Here is a 24661-nt window from a genome sequence, read left to right as displayed (position 1 = left end):
ACATGTTGTGTAGGAACACAGGACCGAGAATGAAAATCTCCTTGACTAGGTGAACTAGGAGGTGTGTCATGATATCAAAGAAGGAAGGAGGGAACACCAACTCAAAGCTGACGAGATATTGAACCACATCATTCTGTAGTTTAGCTAGATCAGTTGGATCAATTGCCTTCTAAGAAATTGCATTGAGGAATGCACATAGCTTCACAGTAGCTAGACGTACATTTGGAGGTAGAATTCCTCTTAATGCAACTGGAAGTAATTGCGTCATGAGAATGTGACAGTCATGGGACTTTAAGTTACAGAATTTCTTCTCTGGCACATTTATAATACCCTTTATATTCGAGGAGAATCCAGATGGTACCTTGATGTTGTTTAAGCATTCAAACATGATTTCCTTCTCCTCTTTGCTTAGAGTGTAGCTAGCAGGACGTAAGTAATGGCGTCCATCATCTATCTTCTCTGGATGCAGGTTCTCTTTCTCTCAAACAACGCAGGTCCTATCGTGCTTCAAATGTGTCATTAGGCTTTCCATACACACCCATGAAGCCTAGCAGGTTCACACAAAGATTCTTCATCAGGTGCATCACGTCGATCGAGCTGCGGACCTCTAGGACTTGCCAATAGGGTAGGTCCCAAAATATGGACTTCTTCCACATGGGTGCGTGACCGTTAGCGTCGTTCGGAATAGGTTGGCTTCCATGTCCTTTTCCAAAGACGACTTTCACATCATTGACCATATCGAGTACATCCTCACCGGTTCTGTTGCGAGGCTTGGTCAGGTGGTCTGCCTTCCCTTTAAAATGCTTGCCTTTTTTTCTTATGGGGTGATTTGCAGGAAGAAATCGATGATGGCCAAGGTACACGACCTTTCAACATTTTTTCAAGAATACACCTCTAATATCACCGAAGCAGTGTGTGCATGCATTATATCCCTTGTTTGACTGTCCTGAAAGATTACTTAGACCAGGCCAATCATTGATTATTACAAACAACAATGCTCGCAGATCAAAGTGTTCCTGTTTGTACTCATCCCACACACGTACACCTTCTTTATTCCACAAAATGAGAAGTTCATCAATAAGTGGTCTTAGGTACACATCGATGTCATTGCCAGGTTGCTTCGGGCCTTGGATGAGCATAGGCATCATAATGAACTTCCGCTTCATGCATAACCAAGGAGGAATGTTGTAGATACTTAGAGTAATAGGCCAAGTGCTATGACTACTGTTCTGCTCTCCAAAAGGATTGATACCATCTGTACTTAAAGCAAACCTTAAGTTTCTTGCGTCATTTGTAAACTCTGGGAATTCTTTGTGGATTGCTCTCCACTGGGACCCATCAGCAGGGTGTCTCAACATATTGTCTACCTTACGGTCTTCTTTGTGCCATCGCAACAATTTTGCATGTTCTTTATTTCTGAACAGACGTTTCAAGCATGGTATTATAGAAGCATACCACATAACCTTGGTAGGGATTTTCTTCCGCGGACGTTCGCCCTCAACATCACTAGGGTCATCTCGCCTGATCTTATACCACGATGCATGGCATACCAGGCATGCATCCAATTTCTCGTACTCTTTGCCACGGTACAGGATGCAGTCATTAGGACATGCATGTATCTTCTTGATTTCTAGCCCCATAGGACAGACAACTTGTTTAGCTTCGTAGGTAGTGGCGGGCAATTCATTGTCCTTCAGAAGCATCTTCTTTTGGATTTTTAGTAACTCTCCAAATCCCTTGTCAGATACACCATTCTTTGCCTTCCATTGCAGCAATTCTAGTGTGGTTCCCAACTTTTTCTGCCCTGCATCATAAGTTGGGTACAACAATTTCTTGTGATCTTCTAGCATCCGCTCGAACTTGATCTTCTCCTTTTCACTTTCACATTCTCTTTGTGCGTCACGAATGACCTGAGAAAGATCATCAGCCGGCTCATCTTCTGCGGCTACCTCTTCTTCAGCTTCTCCCATTGCAGTATCATTGAAGCACGCACCAACGGGAATAATATCATTGTTGTCCCATTGTTCTTCTTCACCTTCTTCCATTACAACACCGGTTTCTCCGTACTTCGTCCAACAAATATAGTTTGGCATGAAACCTGACTTGAACAAGTGTGAATGAAGAGTCCTTGAGCAAGGATATTCCACCGTATTCTTACATATGGCACATGGGCAGCACATGAAACCGTCGCGTTTGTTTGCCTCGGCCGCACGTAACAAAGAATGCACGCCGTCAATGAACTCTTGGGAGCGGCGATTAGCATTATACATCCAATGCCAGCTCATCTGCATTACATGACATAAATACCATATTAAAACCTAGATCATAATTAATTATCTATACAACATGCGTGCCACCACAAAAGATACAAATTTATGAAAGCATCGCTACAATGTAGACAATCCCAACTACCACTAAAAGAACTAAAGCTAAAATACATTTTAGGAGCACAAGGATTTCGCGACCAATCTCAACTAAAACAGACAGATCCCCCGATTGTGCAACATCTTTGGGCTTCTTCGGCTGGATCACTGCCTCATTAGCCACCGTATCTGCCTGTTGTGCAAAATATTTTTGCACGAGTTCAACATACTCTTCCTCCCAGTAGAAGCCTGAACATCGTCCACTGCCATCCCACTGAAATTAAAACAAAAAATTAGAACTTTAATCACAACCATCATGAAAATAGGTATAAACTAACCATAATCATTAAATACGATAAAATAACTCACATTGCGATCCGGACACTTGTAGAAGATACGATCCTTGTTGGGACCCTCCTTCACTCGGTACTCCATCACAATCTTTGTCTCATTACGACACTTGCTGCATGGAATGAGAGGGAGGCCCGGCCTAAGTCGCTTTGGAAACCCATGAGAGGCCGAGGACCCGGAAGCAGTTGCCATCTACTCTCTATACTCATTTTTTAATACACTATAAATTTCTCCTTTTATAAACAAATAAAATTAAGAAACTATAAAATTATCTATATCTCTATACTCATTTTTAATACATTATAGCTCAAAAACATGTTTTAATAAATAACCATCCGTACTAGTTGACCTTGCTTACGTGATCATCTCGGCGAGCATTTCTCCACCGGACGGCACCGTACTTGGTCAAGGAAGAGCTCCGATTCTACGAGGAAGGGAACATGGTCTTCCACGACCGTTGTCGCTCTCCCTCGTAGAATGAAAGCTCCTCCTTGACGTCCGTTACCGCTCGGCAGAGAACATGCTCGCCGAGATGAACACGGTCCGCAAGTTCAACTAGTACGGATTTTCTATAATTTTCTAACTATTTTCTAAGTTTATATTTATATATATACTACGTTTGGGTATGGTGATTGACAGACTACTGCGACAATATCGGGACATGTGAATAAATAATCATCCGTACTAGTTGAACTTGCTTACGTGATCATCTCAGCGAGCATTTCTTCACCGGACGGCACCGTACTTGGCCACGAAAGAGCTCTGATTTTATGAGGAAGGGAACACGGTCTTCCAGGACCGTTGCCGCTATCCCTCGTAGAATCAAAGTTCCTCCTTGACGTCCGTTACCGCTCAGCAGAGAACATGCTCGCCGAGCTGAACACGGTCCACAAGTTCAACTAGTACGGATTTTCTATAATTTTCTAACTATTTTCTAAGTTTATATTTATATATACTACGTTTGGGTACGGTGATTGACAATCTACTGCGACGATATCGGGACATGTGAATAAATAACCATCCGTACTAGTTGACCTTGCTTACGTGATCATCTCGACGAGCATTTCTCCACCGATCGGCACCGTACTTGGTCAAGGAAGAGCTCCGATTCTATGGGGAAGGGAACACGGTCTTCCACGACCATTGTCGCTCTCCCTCGTAGAATCAAAGCTCCTCCTTGACGTCCGTTACCGCTCGGCAGAGAACATGCTCGCCGAGATGAACACGGTCCGCAAGTTCAACTAGTACGGATTTTCTATAATTTTCTAACTATTTTCTAAGTTTATATTTATATATATACTACATTTGGGTATGGTGATTGACAGACTACTGCGACGATATCGGGACATGTGAATAAATAATCATCCGTACTAGTTGAACTTGCTTACGTGATCATCTCGGCGAGCATTTCTCCACCGTACTGCACCGTACTTGGCCAAGGAAGAGCTCCGATTCTACGAGGAAGGGAACACGGTCTTCCACGACCGTTGCCACTCTCCCTCGTAGAATCAAAGCTCCTCCTTGGCGTCCGTTACCGCTCGGTAGAGAACATGCTCGCCGAGCTGACACTACCGGACTCAGTGAATTTGCCGAGTGCCAGGGGCACTCGGCAAAGCCCAATTTGCACTCGGCAAAGGCTTTGCCGAGTGCTGCACTCGGCAAAGAGCACTCGGCAAAAAAAGAGTCGGCAAAGACGTCTTTGCCGAGTGTCTTTTGTCGGGCACTCGGCAAAGCCTTTGCCGAGTGCCGACACTCGGCAAAGTTGGAACCGAAAAAAAAGCCGAAAAAATGGGAATTTTTACCCAAAAAAAATGAAATTTTTTTTTAATTGGTGGAGGCCCCCACCGGTCAGCGCCCATCCATCTCCGGCTTTTTTCGCATAAATTTCACGGCTACGTGGCCGACGGGATTTGAACCCAATACCTCCCGCTGCGCACAAACCTCCTCTACCACTACACCACACTGTCACTTGTGTCTAGATTCCGTTTTAGTTCCCAATATATTATACTAAACCGAGTGTAAATTGCTTATTTGAGACCCTAAATGAATTCAAATCAAAAAGTGGTCAACTACAAAGTTTCATAACTTTTTGAGATCTACAATTTTCATTTAGTAAGTTTTTCCATCCGAGGTCGTTTGAAAAATTTGAATTTTAAATTTGAGAGATTCAAACGTAGTTTTGCATGATAAGATGATTTCAAATCAAAAAGTTGTCAACTACATAGTTTCATAACTTTTGGAGATCTACAATTTTCATTTAGGAAGTTTTTTCATCCGAGGTCGTTTGAAAAATTCAAATTTTAAAATTTTCAAATTCAAACGTCGTTTTTGCATGAAAAATGATTTCAAATCAAAATGTTGCCAACTACAAAATTTCATAACTTCTCAAGATCTACAAAGTTTATTTTGGTCATTTGTTCATCCGACATAGTGGTAGTAACATTGTTCACAAATCATATATATCTCTCTTCTATTTTCATGAAATTAATGAGAGATGTATATTTTATGAACAACGTTATTGTCGCTTTGTCAAATGAAGAAATGACCAAAATAAACTTTGTAGATCTTGAGAAGTTATACAACTTTGTAGTTGAAAAGTTTTTCATTTGAATTCATTTAGGGCCTCAAAAATTGATTCGAAAAACTGATTTGCCGAGGGCCAAAAAAATGCACACGGCAAAATACCTCTTTGCCGAGTGCCAAAATATAGGCACTCGGCAAAATACGGCTTTGCCGAGTGCTAGAAAAAAGGCACTCGGCAAACTGAGAGTAAATTACTTGTTTGAGGCCCTAAATGAATTCAAATAAAAAAGTGGTCAACTACAAAGTTTCATAACTTTTTGAGATCTACAATTTTCATTTAGTAAGTTTTTCCATCCGAGGTCGTTTGAAAAATTTGAATTTTAAATTTGAGAGATTCAAACATAGTTTTGCATGATAAGATGATTTCAAATCAAAAAGTTGTCAACTAAATAGTTTCATAACTTTTGGAGATCTACAATTTTCATTTAGAAAGTTTTTTCATCCGAGGTCGTTTGAAAAATTCAAATTTTAAAATTTTCAAATTCAAACGTCGTTTTTGCATGACAAGATGATTTCAAATCAAAATGTTGCCAACTACAAAATTTCATAACTTATCAAGATATATAAAGTTTATTTTGGTCATTTGTTCATCCGACGTAGTGGTAGTAACATTGTTCACAAATCTTATATATGTATCTTCTACTTTCATGAAATTAATATGAGAGATATGAGATATGTAGATTTTATGAACAACGTTATTGTCGCTTTGTCAAATGAAGAAATGACCAAAATAAACTTTGTAGATCTTGAGAAGTTATACAACTTTGTAGTTGAAAAGTTTTTCATTTGAATTCATTTAGGGCCTCAAAAATTGCTTCGAAAAAATGATTTGCCGAGGGCAAAAAAAAATGCACACGGCAAAAAGCTTCTTTGCCGAGTGCCAGAAAAAAACACTCGGCAAAGACGTATTTTGCCGTGTGTTTTTGTTTGCCGAGTGTATTTTATTTGGCACTCGGCAAACACGGTATTTGCCGAGTGCCCGATAAAATACACTCGGCAAAGCCTCGGCACTCGGCAAATCGCCGGTTTCCGGTAGTGTGAACACGGTCCGCAAGTTCAACTAGTACGGATTTTCTATAATTTTTAACTATTTTCTAAGTTTATATTTATATATACTTTAACCTTCTTTCATGTAAATATGCAAGCTTGAAGTGATTTTGAGCTCAAATTGCTTACAAATGAAAAAAACCACAATAAAGAACCATATATATATATATATATATATATATAGTGAACAAAATGACATAAGACAATGGTAAAAAATGAGAGTATGAGATTGGTAACCTTTACAACTGAAGAATCGACGGAGGAATCGAAGAAATCGACGGAGGAATCGAAGAATGGATGGAGGAACAATGGAGGGAGGGAGGAAGCAAGAACACTAGTGTAGTGAGCTTCAAAATGTGCTGAGCTCGGGCTCGGGGAGGAAGAAGGAGACGACCGATATATAAAGGGGGGACATTTAGTCCCGGTTGGTGGCTCCAACCGGGACTAAAGGTAACTTTCCAACCCCGGGCACAGCCACGGCCCGGGAGTAGACCTTTACTCCTGGTTGGAGCCACCAACCGGGAGTAAAAGTATACCTTTAGTCCCGGTTGGTGGCTCCAACCGGGACTAAAGGTCCCTGCCACCTCTGTCTGGTGCAGTAGCCATTGGGCAGGGACCTTTAGTCCCGGTTGGAGCCACCAACCGGGACTAAAGGTATTTCTAGTCCTGGGCGCAAAAAATTCCGGGACTAGAGTCCATTTTGACTGAGGATCAAAGGTCTGTTCTCTACTAGTGTATGTATGTGAAGCGTGCTGGTGAATTCTGAGCACAACCATGTCTGCATGACAGCAGATGTTGCTATGCTGAAATTATTGTCATTTATCATTGCGTGCCCCTGTGAAGTCAAACAAAAAAAAATATGTGTACAGGTTTCATTTTGTTTGACATTCTCTATGGATAAAATCGTTTATATGACAATGCATTCCTTTCATGTTTGGATGGTTGAATTAAGTCAAAGAAACCTCTTAATTTTGCCACGTGCATGACCTCAACTTGCTCAAGCATGCTGTTATCTGTGACCTGATCAGTGATCACAGTAGGATCGGAGGCCCTTGTCTTGATATCCTCCGCTGCAGTCGTCCTGCAGGCCCGCTCAGGTTTCATTTAAGTCAAAGAAACTCTCACGCTTGTGTCAACACTGGGCTGAGCCATCACTTATGCATGTTTTCCTGCATGATGGGCCTCACTCAATGCTAACGACGGTGAACAGGCCCTTGATGTTACTCCGTGATTTCCGGATCGAAGTGCCCCTGGCGACCGTGACCTCCCACCTGATCCCGGATCTAGATCTCGGCCATACTCCGACAGGATCTCATCGCCGCCATGGACTTCCCGTCTACGACGTCCACGCCACGCTTGCGGCACTCCAGCCGCCTGCGGCCACCCGCATACCGTCGGTTAGCCAGTTCCGCGCCGACGTCCTAAAAAACCCTAGACTTCCCGTTGGGCCTAGAGCGCGCCGCTTAGGACCCTATCCTAGGATCACGTGTGCTGCCGGTCTTCTGTGATAGGTGCCATCCTCCTTCCCCCACCCTACGCGGCTGCTATGGCGGAGATTGGTGGTAGTGGATCTTTCTCAGGGGCGTCCGATGACCGGGAGGATGTTACAGACCTCCCGGATCGACTAAACCTAACCATGGATGAAGGCGAAGTCGCTGCCTTCAGTGATGATGAAGATGGGATGCTACGGTGGTGAAGTGGGCTGCGATCGCCAAAGTTTTCTTGCCATCAACCCTCCACATTACTACTATCTGTAATGCAATGAACCCGGCGTGGGGCAACCCATTCGGCCTCAAATTCCGCTCGGTCGGGGGCAAGACCGAAAACCTTTTCATTGCGGATTTTGGTTCCTCGGATGATAAGAAAAAGGCGTTGGAAGGCTCGCCTTGGATGGTGGGCAAGCACGCTGTAGTCCCGCAGGAGTATGATGAAACCCTGAAACCGTCTGACGTGAGCCTCGCTAAGATGGAGATGTGGGTGAGAATCCTCAATCTCCCCTTCGGCTGGATGAAAGAAATAGGGGATCAAGAGCTGCTGGTCTCATTGGCGAGGTGGTCTGGATGGACATCGATGGCGATGGGGAAGCTAGTGGGTCATTCTTGCGTGCCCGTGTGCTGGTGGATGTGGACATGCCGCTTCGGCGCGGGGTTATGTTGAAACCTAACAAAACCTCGAAGTCAGAGTGGTTCGAGTTACAATTTGAGAAGCTGTCGTTCTACTGCATCTCGTGTGGAATAATGGGTCATACAGAACTGGAATGTGCTACTCTTGCTCCGAGGAATGTGCTGGGGAAGCTGCCCTATGATCTCAGGCTTAGGGTGCCGGAAGAAAAGAAGAAGAAGTTCTAGAGCTTTGCACAAGCGGCGGAAGAGTCCTTTGGCAGTACCACGGGAGTGAAGAGTTCTTCTTCTCGCAACAGCTCTGAACGACCTCGTCATGGGCCGAAGGAGACAGGTGCAGAAGAAGATGAGGAATTGTCTTCACCTATCAAACCCAAGAGCAAAGGAGAACATGAGCTACTGACGGATGGGTGCCGATGAGCCTGTTCAAGGAAAAAGCCAGGGACAACAATAATGGCCAAAGGAAGAGGACACTGGGTGCTAGGAACCCACCAGACCTCAACCTTCTGGCTCTTGAAGCAGAGGAGGTCCTGAGCAGGTTGGTCCATGATAGAATTACTCAGCTTGGATCCACCTCAAGCCACGCTGAGGATGCTACAGAGGTACAAAAGAAGTAGAAGACCTCTACCGCCCAACATACGAGATCGGTGGCGATCGCAGGCAGCGACCCCCGCCGGGCACAATGAATCTCATATGCCTGAACTGTCAGGGTTGCAGGCGGTCCGAGGCAGTTTGTGAAATCCACGAGGCTACGGAGAGGTACAAGCACACGTGCTCTTTCTTTTAGAGACAAGGATGAGTGCCCAATGATCCCAGGAGTTGCGATAGCGTTTGGGATACCGAAATGCCTTCGGGGTTAGCATGCGTGTTCGCTAATTGAGTTAGAACTCTAGATAAATGCATTGCTCAGACATGCATGTCAATCAAACAAACAGAAACAATCTTGGGATATCTCAACCCGGACGTACTTGTTTGCAGATAGAGTCCGGCCATTATCCAAGACGTGAAGGTCGACACGGAGGACCAGACATGCTTCCTAGCAACAACGTACAACGTACACACAAGGACTCCATGTCAACAGCTCGACTCTCCCTGAAAAAAAATACAAACACACACAAAATCCACATTATCAGGCTTCATGCTGAAACCCTTGCTTTCTGACAAATTACAATAACAAGAACCAGGAGACCTGAGGCCAGTGAGGCCACGGTCGATGACTCGGCCAAGCTCAATTCCTGATTCCCCACGATGCCCAGGCTCGAAGGCAGGGTTGACCATGGCTCTTACAGACTTGTACCCGCTTGCCGGGAAATTTCAGGGGAATCTAAGCGCGCGACGCGCTCAGCAAATATTCCACACGGTCACTGTGTAGTATGTATGTGGACATGCCGTCACTATATCACCTTCTACTTGTATCTCTTATCTTTCCTTCTTGCTTTCATGAGCACTGTCTTTCTTTCTTTTTTTGCCTGTACTACTTTGTTTTAATTTTGGAATAGATTCCAGAAGGGGCCTCACCCCCTCCTGTCTCTTTACAAAAAGCTATTTATGTCGACATGCCGTCACTATATCACCCTCCACTTGGTACTTTTGTAGTTGCCGGTTGGTACAGAAGCTTTCGGAGCATTCCAGGAAACATGCCACAATCACCAAGCTCCAAACACGGAAGCGCAATGGCCGCTGGCGTTCATTACAAGCGCTACCGGTGAGCTTCGACTCCCGCCACTGCGTCTGGAATCAACTCTGCAGCTACCACGGAACCCAACTTCCTCTGGAAGCAGGGAAAGTATGTGTTGCTGCAGGCCATGCTGGTGGCCAGCATCACCTACTCGGCGGGAATGAGCCCGCCGGGGTGGCTTTGGCCCGACAACGGCGAGGCTCTCCAGGTTACGTATCCCCGCCGCTACAAGGTCTTCTTCTATTTCAACGCCACCGCCTTGGTCGCCTCCATCGTCACTATCAACCTCCTCCTCTTGGTCCACTCGCTCAGCCGCCACAGCTGGTGGCTACGTGCGCTCCAGGCCGCCGTTATCCTCAACCAGTTCTCCCTCCTGGGGGCCTATGCAGCCGGCAGCTGTAGGGAGGTGGCCATGTCCACTTACGTCATTGCCCTTGTTGGCATGGTCTCCCCCTACGTCAGCGCCCATGTTCTATCCTTCCTGCGGCGTGCCCTGAGAACACACGATGGCTGCAAGAACTTAGCACCACCTGATGATCAAGCGCCAGAATCCGTGGAGCTCGTGCCTAACGTCTTTCTAATCATCTCGCCTTTGGTGGCGACAGTGACTTAGCAGGCCGGGCTGAGCATGCCGTGTGGGTTCTTGTCGGACAGCAAGGACGGTGACCACGTCGCCAGGGACCCTATGCTCCGCGGTCACCATCCAGACTGCTTCACGGTGTTTTTCTACTTCAACCTAACGGCGTTCGTGACGTCTCTGGTCATAACAACGCTGATCATCAGCGGAACCGCGACGCGCACGCACCTTTGGCTCTGGGTGTGCACAGGTGTGTCTCTAATCGGGCTCACCGGTGCCTTTGCCATCGGTAGTAGTATGAGCGTCAAGGCAACCATCAATGTCGTCATTGCATTGGTGGCCACCATTACATTGTACATGGTCGTCCACAGCCTGAGTTCAGCAGCATCTGATCATCCGGTTCATGCAGTATCTGATCCACAAGTAACTGATGCTGATCAACTTCTCCCGGAGTCGCGCAAGTATCTGGTTCTGCTCGGAATTCTTGCGGCCATTGTAACATATCAAGCTGGACTGAACCCACCGGGTGACTTTTGGCAACAAAATGCTCCTCATGATTACAACATCGCCGGTGACCCAATCCATGACATCACAAATCCCCCGACCTGGAGATATCTGGTTTTCTTTTACTGCAATGCAACAGCATTTGTTGCGTCGCTACTTATTCTTATCCTACTCGTCAACAACATATTGAGCAACCAAGTCAAGGGGCTTGCAATCAAGGTCCCCATGATCTTGGACATTCTTGGGTTGGTTGGCGCGTTTGCAGCCCGAAGTTGCAGCATCACAGTGATTGTGCTTCCTGTGCTCCTCTACGTTGGCATCCGTGCTGTGGTACTCATGTTACAAGTCTGCCCAAATAGCGCAACATGGTGGAAAATGGTGAGAGAAAAGTTGAAACGATCTGTGCCCGATTGGCTCAAGAAGTTCTTTGAGCTGCCGCCTGAGGTGGAAGATGAGGGCATGAAATGGAAATTAGAGAAGAGTCGGAAGCATCTGCTGCTCCTTGCCATTCTTGCGGCCAGTCTGACCTACGAGGCAGGCATGAGTCCCCAAGGCGGATTTTGGCAATAGAATAAGACAGGCCATGTTGTCGCCGGCGACCCGGTGCTAACTAACGACAACTACGGACGTCGCTACACGGCTTTCTTTTACTCCAATGCAGCTGCCTTCGTTGTGTGTTTGGCCTTGATCATGCTGCTGCAGAATAGAAAGCTTTCGCCAAGAGGAATACTGTCACATGCGCTCAGGGTGTGTGTGATCCTCGACCAGCTGATTAGGCGGGTTCGTTACCCAAATATGCCGGAAGGTATCAATATCCATATATGTCTTCATCCTGGTCTTTGCAGTTGTAGTCTGCATATCCCGCTCCATGGTATTCTGGTCGTGCCAGAGTCGATCCCGGGTAGCCAGATACTTCTTTTCTTGTTCATCATAATGGAGGAAGAAGCCGGTCACATATTGCCGCGTACTGCCGTCGATCACTACGGAAAACAAAGCCTTTGCCGAGTGCAAACTGCTTCGCCGAGTGTCAAAAATCGGGCACTCGGCAAAGACCTTCTTTGCCGAGTGCCGCACTAGGCAAAGAATTGCACTCGGCAAAGGACTTCTTTGCCGAGTGCCAGGCTCTCGGCAAAAGCTCGGCACTCGGCATAGGCTGCCCCGCGTAACGGTGTTCGGCCACATCCTTCTTTGCCGAGTGCCTGCTGTTAGGCACTCGGCAAAGATTTTTTTTTTTGGAAAATACTTTGTCGAGAGCTTGTTTGCCGAGTGTCAAAAGATGACAGTCGGCAAACTAATTTTTTTTTATTTTGACCTCCAAACTTTTTCTATAGTCCTCTTACAGTACTGGGTACTCCATGTCGAAATTTGGTACATTTCCCGAACTGTTTGCTATTTTTAGTTACTTTATTTCATTTACTTGATTTTTTTTGAAAAATGCAAATTTCAACTGCACGTGCATCGAATAATGGAATTTAATGATTCAAAAAATGATATTCATGGTATTGAGTGTAGTGTGAGGCCGTATCCAGGAACAGATCCGAAATTTTGAACATCTTGTTCACGAAGCATGACCACGAACTTGTGGACGAATTGTTTTTAAATTCTATAAAATGCAAACGAAGTCCGAAAATCATGAAACTTGTCGAGATGTCATGATATCATATGTGGAGGATGTGAAAAAAATTTGAGAAGGTTTGGTGCACGTTATCACGTACGATGCTTACAAACGAGGACATCTCCACATGTGATTTTAGATATCATGTGATAACGTGCACCAAACCTTCTCAAATTTTTATCACATCCTCCACATACGATATCATGACATCTCGACAAGTTTCATGATTTTCGGACTTCGTTTGCATTTTATAGAATTTAAAAACAATTTGTCCGCAAGTTCGTGGTCATGTTTCGTGAACAAGATGTTCAAAATTTCGGGTCCGTTCCTGGATACGGCCTCACACTACACTCAATACCATGAATATCATTTTTTGAATCATTAAATTCCATTATTCGATGCACGTGCAGTTCAAATTTGCATTTTTCAAAAAAAATCAAGTAAATGAAATAAAGTAACTAAATATAGCAAACAGTTCGGAAAATGTACCAAATTTCGGCATGGAGTACCAAATACTGTAAGAGGACTATAGAAAAAGTTTGGACGTCAAAATAAAAAAAAAATTGGTTTGTCGAGTGTCATCTTTTGACACTCGGCAAACAGGCTCTTTGCCGAGTGCCAGCTACCAGGCACTCGGCAAAGTGTTCCCTTTGCCGAGTGTCCGTGGGAACACTCGGCAAAGAGCGTGGCAAATTTTTTTAAAAAATGTTTGCCGAGTGCCTCTCCGCCCGGCACTTGGCAAAGTGGTATTTTTTTAAAAAAAACGATGCAGTGCGGTTTAGGGTTTAGATTTCAAAAAAAAAGGAAAACACGTTTGCCGAGTGCCCCGATCTGGCACTCGGCAAACCGCCCTCCTTTGCCGAGTGCCAGATCGGGGCACTCGGCAAACGGCCCATCCACTTAGGCAAACCAGCCTGTTACCGCCCTCCCTCCCACGCACGCTCAGACGCACAGACGCGCGCCGCCGTCCCGCCCCGCCCTGCGCCGCGCGCTGCCCACCCTTCCCCGCGCTGCGCGCCTGCCCCCGCGCCCGCCAGCCACCGGGCCGCCACCCTTCCCCGCGCCGCGCGCCACCCGCCGTAGCCCCTCCCCGCGCCATGCGCCTGCCCCCGCCCCCACGCCTGCGTGTGGCCGAGCATGGCCAGCTCGCCCAAGCCGGCCCGCCAACGCCGGCGGGTGGAGGAGGAGGAGGAGGAGGGGAGGAGGAGGAGGAGGAGGAGGAGGAGGAGGAGAAGGAGGAGCTGGCCCTGCCCCTGGCCGCGCCCCGTGGACCGCCCTCCCCGACGCCGCCCGTGCCCGTTCCCGACTCTGGCGACCCCGACCCCGACCTTGACGCCGCCCGCCCCTACCCCCGGTGCCCATCAGGTATGCCCTCTCTCTTGTTGTTGTCGTGGTAGTGATAGTTGTAGTAGTATTAGTTGTAGTAGTAGTGCTTGTGGTAGTAGTAGTATTAGAAGTAGTGGTAGTAGTAGTAGAACTAGTGGTAGTAGTAGTAGTAGAACTAGTGGTAGTAGTAGAACTAGTGGTAGTAGTAGTAGCAATTGTGGTAGTAGTAGTAGTAGTAGTAGAACTAGTGGTAGTAGTAGTAGTAGCAATAGTGGAAGTAGTAGTAGAAGTAGTGGTACTACTTGGATATATTCTTCTGCATGGATTGATATCAAAACTACATGGCTTCTCTTAAGACATATGTGCTTGTCGGCCATCGTGCCGTTGTTTTTTGCAGGTTTTGGAAACCTCACCATGCAGGGGAGGTTCTGCCGATTTTTTTTAAATGACAGTATTTTATTCCATTTTTGTAGAGAAGAGCCCGTCGGAGCCGAGTTGGAGTTCCCGTCACCGTGCCGGTCTGCCTGCACCACGTCGCCTCGCCACTGCACTGACCCGCCATGACCCTGCTAGCCTGACTCCGCCACCACCCTAGGTATAACCCCTCTTTCCGTATCATGGTCGTAGATCGCGTAACCCAGTTAGGTGTCTCCCGTTCGAAAGAGATACGGTTGGAGGTATGCAGATCTTTGCATATCTATGACCGTATCTGTTTCGGATTGTCCACGTATTTTGGACAGCCCGCGGATGCGTAGATGGGTTAGTTTCCATGGTTTGCTCCGGTCTGAGACAGAGTTTCGGCATCACCTCCCCGTTGTTCTCCGGATACGCACTCTTCTTTGGCGGGACGTGTATCTGGAGAACAGCGGTGAGGTGCTGCCATAATTCTATCTCGGATAGGAGTAGAGCATGGAAACTAACCTCATCTACGCATCTGCGGGTGGGATTAGGACCTATCCTCAGCTATTAGACAGTAGGAACACCATGTAGATGCAATTGATGGTTACATTACTCGCTGATACATATGTTAGAGGATGGATGACCGTCAGTGGATGTACACGGGCTGGAGAAGTCAGAGTGATTACACCACGGAATGGATGAATAAGACCGATGCTTTCTTGAACAGTGCATTTGGCAAGGCTGCTAAAGGACATTGCCTAGTTTTGTGTCCCTGCAGCAAATGTGGAAACAGGAGAAGGGTAAACAAGGTGGAAATGGGTAAACATCTTGTGAAGAATGGATTTACGCCGAACTACACCCGGTGGGTCCACCATGGTGAAGCCCATCGTATGAGAGAGGAGGTGGTGAGACCACGGGTGGAGGCTTTTGATGAGGGACGTGAGAAGGAGGAGATGGAGGTAGCCGCACAGGCGTTCTACGACATGATGGACTCGGCACAGAAACCCCTTTCACTTTGCCGAGTGTTGCACTCGGCAAAGGACCCGTTGCTGAGTGCCATGACAATGGCACTCGGCAAAGAATTTTTTGTAAAAAAAAGAAATTCAAATTTTACCGAGTGCCGGCCAGAGGGCACTCGGCAAAGAAATTTAAAAAACAAAAATTCAAACTTTGCTGAGTGCCGGCCAGAGGGCACTCGGCAAAAAAATTTAAAAAAAAAAATTCAAACTTTGCCGAGCGCCGGATAGAGGGCACTCGGCAAAGAAATTTAAAAAAAATAAAAAATCTTTGCCGAGCGCCTGCAGGGTTGGCACACGGCAAAGCGACCGTCAATGGGGCCAGTGCCATGACGGTCGCTTTTCTTTGCCGAGTGCCCCCGGGGCTCTCGGCAAAGCCTTTGCCGAGTGCCCGATAAAAGACACTCGGCAAAGAGGGCTTTGCCGATCAATTTTTTGCCGTGTGTTCTTTGCCGAGTGCAATTTGGCCTTTGCCGAGTGCCTCAGGCACTCGGCAAAGAACCTCAATCCAGTAGTGGATGGTCCCTGGTATGGAAAGTTGACCATATACCTGATGCTCTCTTTAATTTATTCATCTTGCACAATAGCGTTGATCTACTCATATAGGTACTTTTCTAATATAAATAATCTTTATCTGATTGTAATACCGTTCAAGTTAATTACTTTAGGTTATTTCAGTCGGGGAGGGCGCCTGAAATTTTAGGACGGGCCGACACATAACTAATGGAAAAACACATTCTTATTGAAATCACACATTAATGGTTAATATAAATTGCAAATTAAAAGAATAAAGATGTTACATCCCATTAGAGCAACTCTAGCAATAGCCCTTAAAACATGACCCTTATTTTTTATTTGAGGGCTCCCCTACTTTGGAGGGCCCTGTTTCCTAAGTTGCACTCTAGCAGGAGCCCTCAAAACAGAACCTTCAAATTCATTCTTAGAGGGAATGGCACATAGGACCCACTCATCATCATCTTTCTTATCTTATTCCTCAATGAGGAACTCTGGCCTTGTATCGACAACGGAAGAGGAGACTTGGCGAAGGGACTGTCGCAAGGGAGGAGCTCACTGAGGGGAGCCATCAAGGGAGGGGTAGATGCTAGCCTCTCGACAAAAGAGCTGGGAGGGTGATGACGAGCCGCGCGGACGGATCGCGAGGGCTGGCCCCTCGATGGAGGAGAGGGGAGGGTGTCGCGAGCTATCGAGGAGCCACGGGGACGGAGTCACGAAGGACACCGGGGAGTGATCTGTAGGGAAACGCCTCATTAGGGACGGAGGATTCTCACCGAGGGAAAAATCACCTGGAGAGGCCTCGCACGTATACGGCCTCGCCAGAAGACGTGCATTCGGGCAAGGACGGGCTGTGGGGGGGGTGGTCAGCTTTGGGTGGGGGCAGGCCACCGGAGGGGAAGAAGAAACAGGTAGAGGTTGGCGAGCCACGCGGAAGGCCGAGTGGAGGTTGGCAGAAAAGCCTATGGGCAAGCGAAAACCATCAAAACAGAAAAGTAGGGGCTTCCTCTAGACCCCCAAGATTGAGTGCTTGACGGGAAGATTTGAGGGCCTCCTACTTTTGTCGGCCAAAGTAGAAGCCCTGCTGGAGTGAGTATTTTTGTCCCCCGACCCTTAAAAGTAGGATTAGGGCTCAAGTATGAGCCATGCTCGAGTTACTCAAGGTAGCACGGATGCCTGTTAGGGGCACCTTAGCCTCGCCCAACGCTGGCCCTCACCGATGAGCAATGAATCCCTCTTCCTCGGCTTCACGTCAGCACCAACATCTCATCCAAGGTTTCAACAGAATATGTTGGGGAAGTCGCTAGGAGGAAGGTGGAAGAGGGTAGGGGTGTGGGGTTCCTCACCCGTGGTAGGCAGGGCAACTATCCCATCCTACTGCATGGGGCTCTGGGTTTGGGTTATTTGCCGCTACTCTAGAATACAATGCCACCTATTATAAAGATGCTTCAGACTAGAATGAGTGAGGTGGATAGCTCACCTTCCTCTTTTTCAGGGCCTGCTTTAAATTTTTAATCAAGTTTACAGAGTTGGTGCTTTATGCCCACCTCTATTAGGCCTTGTTTAGTTGGGCACCAAGTTGGCGCCGGCCGAATCTGCCACGTACTGTAGGTACAGTAACTTATTTGTTTTTATTTGGCGATAATTGTCCAAACATTGACTAATTAGGCTTAAAACGTTCGTCTCGCAAAGTACAACCAAACTATGTAATTAGTTTTTAATTTCGTCTACATTTAGTACTCCATGCATGTACCGCAAATTTGATGTGACGGGGAATCTTCTTTTTGCATAGTGTCAAATTCTGGAATTTGGAGGAACTAAACACCCCCTTAACTAAAAATGGGCCACCCACCTGGCATCAAATTCAGGTTGCTCGAGGCCTCCACCTGGGCCGCTGCCACGAGCTTGGTAGTGTTGATCTGGGTGGCGCCGCCCCATTCGGATTGATCTGACATTAGAGGTGCCACCACTGCACATAGGCATTGGAGTCTTCCTCCGGTCTCCTCGGCCCGACGCTAGGGCATTGCCAGTCATCATCCACCTTGGATCTGGCAAGGACGGCAGCTCTATGGATTTGACTACAGCTCCACACCACTGCCTCCCTCTGACTGTGACACCACTTTGCCACCGTAGATTGCCACGGCAATATGAGTGAAAAGGGATTGGAGATTAAGGGAGAGAGCGGTGATTGAGAGATGGGCAGAGTGAAGAATATAAGGGCCTGTTTGGTAGGGCTCCTCTCCCGCTCTGACTCCTCCGGAGGAGCTGTACCAAACTGCTTATTCTCTAAATTGTGGCTCCTCCAAAACGGCTCCGGCTCCTCCGGAGAAACCTCTCAAGAGGAGCCTTGCCAAACACCCCTTAAGAAATGAATAAAATAATAATGTGGTGTCTTACTGTAAATAACCATAATTTTATACGATAATAAATTTTAACTTTCACTGTGTGAATTGGTCAATACCATGTCTGCCCGACAACCCATAGCAAAATTTTCAAAAAACAATTGGTTGGACAGTGTTTGAATGATGTGTGTCCATTGGTCTGTGGTTTCAGTCCAGAAAGCCAAGATCTGATGGTTGTCGAGATCGAGTCAGAACACGATAAGATCGAGACGACGCTGGATGGCGACGTGTGGGTTCTTGATTGCAGTGCGCGGATGCACTACACCTCCGACGTGCAGCTGCTCGATGACAGTGAGACGCTGCCTTCGTTTCGGGGCGACGAGGCTCACATCCTTGCACGTGGGTACGTATCGGACCAATCGGTTTGAAGTCCCGATCCGAACGTCAGCTGCGTCCGGGGAGACGCGAGGAACGTCATCTCCGTGGCCCAGCTCGCTCGCAGCCGTGGCTTGGTTTCGGTTTTTGAGCTGACCGTTGGTTATGTGAGGGATACATCGACAGGGAAGGACGTTGGCCGGGCCTATGTACGAGAAGGCGACGGGGTATACGTGCTGGAGTATCTGCTCATCGGTGAGCCACAGGTACGTACTCCAACTCCTACTCCAGTAGGCACCAAGCATATACGGCGGTAGCAATAAAATAAAATGTAATAATAAGTATATATGTGTGTAATAATAAGTATAATGAGAAACTTTACTGTTAACAAAGCTAACGTAACTCAAACAAACCATAACCATAAGCTCCAACATAAGGGCAAAAGTATAGATTCAACTAAGAGCATCATTTTTGTTATAACACATATGTCCCAACGATATATATAGCTCAAAAGTGATGTGCGTACGTGTCGCTACTCCCGCCCCACATATACATCCTCAAAGCTCAATTACCTAAGAGGGGGAACAATGTATGAGATTATGGAAAACCTCAGGAAGCAAATTGCTTTAACAAAGTTATTTGAATCATAGTTCGATTAAGCATCAAATTTGAATAGCATGGTAATAAAGACTTCAATTGCTCCATAACTATACTTCATAATGCAAATACGAATGATGCAGTGCAATGAATAAGCTCACTTCTACCCACATGTTCCAAGGAGGGAGGGAGGGCAGCAACCACATTGCTCATTGATAATTTAGATATAAATTTGAGAAACATCATGTGTTTAGTCAGATGCAAATTTATGGTGTTACGTGTATTGTCTATCATAATAACATATCGGTACTATCATGTTTCTTAATGGCATAGGTGTGTAACTTAAATATAGATTCATGCTCTACTTTTAACACAATAGCAAACTTGGGTAATTATTCTTCAATTGTAGAATAGAGAGATGTTTTTGTTTATTTTATATAACAACTCAGATGGATAATTTAGTTACAAATTAAAAGGTTTTACATTATAATATCTTTTATAATAGCAAAAGTAGGTAATATTTGAGAACTGCCGAATAGAGAGATGTTTTAGTTACAAATTTAGTAATAGCGAGATGGCTCACTTTGGATTTATCTTAAATCAAACTTTAGTTTATAGAAAAAAGTACACCAACATCTAGAAAATTATATTAGTTTAATTAATTTTTTATGCCAAATATATTTTGATGGAGCATTTATTTTAATTTGTAGATGGTACTATTTTTTTAAATCAGTAAAAATTAAACAAATTTGATTTATGACGTAAGCCAGAGTATTCTTGAAACGTTGTGTAATAGGGTGCTGTTTGGTTCGCTTGTTTTACCGCGTGAATCGATTACAGTGCCAACCAATCGCGTTGGTTTTTGTTTGTCTAACGTCGGATGTAACCTGATGCCAGGGCAACATATGCCACCCGGCCCCTTCAGAAATCTGCTCCCCTCCAATTTAAGCCCTAAAGGATCCCTGCAACGATTTCGGTTCCCGTGGGCTCAGCCAAACCAAACTATTAATCAATTGTTCCATTTCCGTTACCGATGCTTATACATTCCCTTTCCATTGCCATTACTTTTTACGAACCAAACAGCACCCTAGTGAATTGCTATGTCCTGTGATGTCTCAACTTTCATCGCATATTAAGAAAAGTATTGTGCTGTTTTTTCAGTGCTAAGGACCCCACTGTTGCAAATGTTTTTCCCATGTTGTCGCCATATGGAGAACAAGGCGGCACCCGCACCAAGCAATTTTACATGGACTCAGGCGTATGCCACCACATGACATGGAACGGAGATGTCCTAAAAGCCTACGTCGGCACACTAAATATCAAGCCACCCGTAGAGTCAGTGATGGGAACCAGGGACATACGGTGGTCTGCCACCAGAGTCAATTCTGATGAGTTGTCTCATCCTCTCAAAGTTGGAGGAATTGGGTACATAGATAGTACAGGAGGGTCACTAGATGGTGTGCTATTTGTTCCTGGCTCCGACGTAAATCTGGTTTCCGTCAACCAGGTTACCAGGGATTATTCTGCGAGGGTGGTGTTTCACCGGGATGAGTTCTGGATAGAGAAGCTTGAAAGCAAGGAGAGGATTGGGCATGGCCAACGGGTTGGCGACAACTACGTGGTTGCAGTGTTTGATGTAGGAGCAGCCACCGGCTGGGCTCTGGACAGCTCCGCATGGATCCACCATACCTCTAATCGGCAGATGTTGTACGACTTCCAGGAGGCACCTGAATATCTGCTCCAGGCCCCGGCGGGTGTGGACCGTCTGCACATTCTTGGGCATGGGTCGGTAAGGACCCAGCGCTTCAAGGTGCCAGGCATCCGCTACATTGCATCATTAGGGGATGCAAGGAATGTCATCTCAGTGGCTCAGCTTGCTGATGATCATGGCTTCGTCTCCACGTTTGAGCCAGGATTTTGGTACGTCAAGGATAAGGTTACAGGACAGATCGTTGGCGTGGGCCATTTACTGGACGGCGTATACGTGCTGCAAACTCTTCGAATCAATCAGGTACCTATGTTAGACCCTTGGATCATCTAGGTGTAGATCAGAGGGTGATTTCTTTAACAATTGAATCAAATGTACCTAGAGCTTCCTTCGGGAGTAGGAGACAGAGAGAGAGGGAGACGTAGGAGCATCTGACCGTCGGAAGAGCTCCCTGCCTTCGCTGGTTCGTCGGTGAAGATCTGCGCTAGGGTAGCGATGGGCGATGAAGAAGGAGTGGTGCAGTGAAGTGGTGTTGGCGCAGTGCCGTGGCGGCAGCGGTGCGTCCCGTCACTGGCTGCGCCCCTCTGTTAGATCGGAGTAGGGTTTTTCCGGTGGGGCGTACGGCTCAGGCCAACCTCGTACTGAGAGCCGCCGGCCCCCACCTCTATTTAATGCGCAGTGTGACGGGGGCCCGCCAGTCATAGATGGACTGGGAGCCCCCGATCAGGGCGCGAGGTCAAGGCCCAAGTGGCCGTTGGGCCACTATGGTTGGGAGATCAAACCAACATTCTCCCCCTTGATCTCAACTCATACTTTAACTTGAAACTTTGACTTTAATCCCTTTCACTTTTATTTGTTCCATCACAAATTAGTGCATAGAGCATGCTTCATCGTCACGGTCAATCGCCGACAGATTTAACAGCTACAATACACGTCTCTGTTCTGAAACAGATTCTTTAACTTTGGGCCCTTTATTGTCCGGAAATCATAGGCTATACCATAAACCCATGTCGACTGTGTGTTCTCTAAACACACTGGGTGATAAGCCTTTTGTACGCGGATCCGCAAGCACTAGCTTGTTACTTTAATGCTTTTAGTATGATTCCGGACTTTCTCCTTCACAACGTATAACTTTAACGTCAATGTGTTTGGCAGGACATTTGACCCGTTGTTATAGGAGCGAACTACTTAAATGATTATTGCTGTTGTATACCATTATCAATTCCGGGTGTAAGTTCTTTTAACCATTTCGCCTGTCCTTTAAGCCTCATAACAAGCTATACTGTAGGTATGCATCTTTGATGACACCACAACTGTTTCTTTGGAGCTTTTCGACAATAAAACTCCAAATGCGAGTGTTAGCTACTATGTGGGTTTCACTAAACATCTCGCCAAAATTTAACATTTGTACCCACAACTATTTGAGAGTACTTATTCTTTCTTACTCACCATGAGGCCTATAAATCTTTGCACAATTGCAAAAACATTCTCAACTCCATTCCAGTGATCTATATCTGGACTGGACTTCTGCCAAAACATCCCGGATACATGAATTATATCAGGGTAAGTTCTTACTTATAAGCATTCATTAAGCTTCCAACAGCTGAAGCATATAGGACGTCCTTTCGATCGATCTCACATTCGTTCTTGGAACACTGAAAGTTTCGAAAACTATTACCCTTGACTATAGGAACAGGCGCAGGTTTATTCACATATATACTTTATTTCTTTAGGATCTTCTCTAAGTATACACTTCAGATAGTTCTAATACCCCTTTTTTCTTTTGTCTCGGTAAGTTACAATTCCTAGAACGAATGACGCTTTACCAAGATCATTCTCATTGAAACTTGAGGACAAGAACTGTTTCTTCTCCAACAGTAGATTAACACCACTACTTGCGAGTAAGGTGCTACCCACATGCAGGGTTAGAAAAATAAATTTCCCATGTTTAAACTTTGCATAAATACAATTGTCCTCTACATTCTCTTTAAAACCCAAACTTTCTTATTGTACTGTCAAACTTCAAGTACCAATGTCTTGAAGCTTGCTTTAATCCATAAATGGATTTCTTCAGGCAACATCCCTTACGTTCTTTTCCTTCCACGACAAAACCTTTTGAGTTATGCCATGTAAACTTTTCCATTCAAATCCCCGTTGAGGAATGTGTCTTTACATCTTTCTGATGTAACTGTAAAACGTAGTGTGCCATTAACGCCATCATGATTCTAAAAGAATTGTTGCGTTCTCATTATAATCTATTCCTTCTCTTTGTGTAAATCATTTCACCACAAGTGGCGCTTTATAGCTTTCCATATTCCCTTTGGAGTCACATTTGTCTTGCAGACCCATTACAGCCTACTATTTTGGCTCCATTGGGAATTTCTTCTAAGTCCCAAACATCATTGGTATTTATCGATTTCATTTCATCTTCCTTTGCTTCTTGCCATTTAGACGAGTGAACGCCTCTCATGGCTTTTTTCAAATGAGGTGGAATTACCCTCTATTTGAATTTCTTTCTTAACATTGACCTCTTAGTCACCAGAAATATCTGATTTTCTTATTCTTTGAGACCTTCTGGGGCCTCGTGGCAGTTCTTTCATATAGGGCTATTGTTGCTCTTTATTGCCAAAAGGTAAATGTTCTATAGCCTCCTGTATCACAAGATCCTTGTTTACTTATTCATCTTCTTTAAGAGCTAACATCAGGTGTTGTATATGTCATACAACATCAACATGTATTAAGCAATTTGTTGCTCTAAAACACTGTAGTGGATATGTAATCCCACTTCTATTCAAGCTTTAGGTATCTACATACCATGCTCCCCCAGATTACTCTATCTTCTGTAAAGATGGTGTATCTTCAAATTTCTTATTTTGGGTTTAATCTGCTAAAACTCATATGACGTCGTCCAGTATGAATACTAGCTGACTATGCTATCTTCCTATCAAAACTATAAAAGGTCCAGGAATTTAGCTATTTCTTTACTTTAGGGGTATCGTTATTATGTCCGTCTTACTCCCCAATGATCACATTCATCTTTTATAGATTACTTTTACCTTCAATGCATAGTATGCATTGCATTATCTGAAGTATGGGGAAGTATCTTTCTTAATTATCTTTCTTAATTAATCTTACATTTCTTCCCCTCGAAATGTGGTATGAACTTTTCTACCACAATTTCAAAACATTCTGAACTCTTGTGAATGAGGAAACTTTGATTACTTACTTCATCCACATGATTACATCATGCAAACAAAATTCGTATGGGAGTACATTTTCCTCATTTCACTTCAAAACTCAACATAGTCTATTATTTTCAATACTTCTGCAAGTCACGCTTGCATATCATTCTTATCTTTTGGTTCACATGCAACTTTCTTTTGTTCTTAAACTCATTGAGTACTTAATGACCATGACACAATCAGAGTGTACGGTCAATTCTAGGATAGCATAAGAGCTACCCTAAACTTCTCTCCATGTGCGGAATACACTTAGAGCACATGAGTCATCATATCCTTCTCCCGCCATGCAGGATTGGTCAACATAT

General features: G+C 45.4%; 1 pseudogene; it reads left to right on the top strand.

Annotated features, from left to right (window-relative positions):
- Nucleotides 1-8880: 8880 nt before the first annotated feature.
- On the top strand, nt 8881-22278 carry LOC136480863 (uncharacterized; annotated as a pseudogene).
- The last annotated feature ends 2383 nt before the right edge of the window (nt 22279-24661 follow it).

Source organism: Miscanthus floridulus, chromosome 9 (genome assembly GCF_019320115.1).
Source record: "Miscanthus floridulus cultivar M001 chromosome 9, ASM1932011v1, whole genome shotgun sequence".
Classification (NCBI taxonomy): Eukaryota; Viridiplantae; Streptophyta; class Magnoliopsida; order Poales; family Poaceae; genus Miscanthus; species Miscanthus floridulus.
The sequence above is the reverse complement of the archived record's forward strand: the minus strand, read 5'-3'. Positions and strand labels throughout refer to the sequence as shown.